Raw genomic sequence first — 1897 nt, forward strand, 5'->3', positions numbered from 1 at the left:
AGCATGAATGAGCAAATCCTTCAAAATGCTTTAAATGTTTTCATCTGGGCTTTAGTACGCAAAGCAATGCACTGAATCTTTTTTTTTTTTTTTTTTTTATTATTCAGTATTAACAATACAATACAACAACATCTGTTTATGCCAGGGTTGATACACAAAAAACACTACTAAAATAGACATACAAGACAAACAATAACCACAACACAAAATAGAAATAAAAATAAAAGAGACCATATTACATGAAAGGATGCAAATTAAACATATTTAGAGAGTACAAGATCGGTCTTAATAGCCTTTCTATTTTTAAGACCTCAACAATGCACTGAATCTCCACAAGTCTCTCTCGCGCAATGATGTCAGTGGTCACGTGGAAAAAACCGTTACAAATTTTGAAGCGGCAGCAGCGGGACCGAGTGGGACTGAGCGGAACGACACAAAAATCTGAGGTAAGACAACATAACGTCTCAAATAAACTATTAACTTTTTGAAAAAGCTATGAAACACCTATTTAATGTCATAATAACTTTAAGGTGTGTGATAATGAATAAATGACGATGGGCCTAAGCAGACACGTCGTGTTAATGCGGCCACAATATTGTCAATTTAACGGCCTGGAGAAATAATTCCGGGTGTAACTTACCACTTACTACACCTTTTCCACATGTACTATTTCAAGATATTTTCCCGTTTTTTATCCTTACTGTGTGTGCGCGTGTTTGCTCGCGCGCCCGAGAGAGAGAGAGAGAGAGAATTTAGTAAAAATGAAAAGTTTGTTTTTATTCATATTTTATAACGCATTGTTTTCTAAATTGCAACATTTCTCTGCATATAGAGGCAAGAATGAGCTCAGAGCTGATTCACTGGAAAATCCATGTGGCTGACTGGTTGATGGCAACAGTTTCCAGGTGATCATCCCTACATTTCAAGGTTTATCTCACAAAAATGCACACTCTGTTTAACTTCCCCATTGCAGCAAAACAGACATTTTCACAATTAAGCAGATATGACATTCTCCTAATGAATCCTGTTGTTTTAACAGACAATGGAATTGATGCGGACACTTGAATGAACCTAACTGAAAACTATGATACCTAAAATATTCCTTAAATTGAAGGATCAAGTAAAATTCATAAGATTAGAAGAAAACCTAAAGACTGAGATGCCTACCAAGACCACACACACCATTCATGTGTAAGTTTATTACATATACTCTTAAAGTTTAAAAAAAGTTTGTGGACACCTCTATTAATTATTATTAACATTTTTTAATTACTTAATAGGTTGTACTGAAGAATTCAGTGACTAGCATTTTCTCACATGTATGTATTTAGTTGACACTGTTATCCAAAACAACTTGCATTGCTTTAAACTTATATTGCATTCCCGTTTTGGAATGGGATGCCCATCAACTTGTATAGGTGTGATGGTTAGGTTTCCACATACTTTTAGCTAAACTATATTGCTATCGTTACAAATTACTGAGCTGTTAGTAGTACCATTATAACATGCACCTCTCTGCAGTTTTTTGTTTCTGTAGGACTTGAGTTGGTATTTCACATGGATCAATCTCAACACAATGTACTGCTCAAACAGGGTGACCAGAAATTTATCAGCTACCCCACTAGCAATACAAAAAAACTTGAGGAGAGTGGAGATTTTTTTCTTTATAAAATGTATTTATTACTCTCTTTTTTTATCACAAAGCAAATGGAGTTAAAAAATAATCTGTTTGATCAGATGTGCACATATATATGTTAATTCCCACAGTGAAGTACAGGTAAGTGCATAATTTTAAAGAAAGATGGAGGGTAAAATTGCCTTTCTTTAATTTCAGGTAAAGCAAGCAAACAATACAACAAGGTTAGTTTAGCCCTGGTTACCAAAAACCAGTCTTAAG

At 34.5% G+C, this 1897-nt stretch overlaps 1 long non-coding RNA gene across 2 annotated transcripts; it reads left to right on the forward strand.

The window, feature by feature from the left end:
* Nucleotides 1-333: 333 nt before the first annotated feature.
* Nucleotides 334-1638, forward strand: LOC137002235 (uncharacterized). Of its 2 annotated transcripts, XR_010891799.1 has the most exons (4): nucleotides 334-446; nucleotides 833-905; nucleotides 1040-1191; nucleotides 1522-1628. It is a non-coding gene; the product is annotated as an uncharacterized lncRNA (long non-coding RNA). The 2 variants fall into 2 exon arrangements; XR_010891798.1 differs by having other exon boundaries at nucleotides 1040-1638.
* Nucleotides 1639-1897: the final 259 nt, after the last annotated feature.

This window comes from Chanodichthys erythropterus, chromosome 15, assembly GCF_024489055.1.
Source record: "Chanodichthys erythropterus isolate Z2021 chromosome 15, ASM2448905v1, whole genome shotgun sequence".
In the NCBI taxonomy this organism is placed as follows: domain Eukaryota; kingdom Metazoa; phylum Chordata; class Actinopteri; order Cypriniformes; family Xenocyprididae; genus Chanodichthys; species Chanodichthys erythropterus.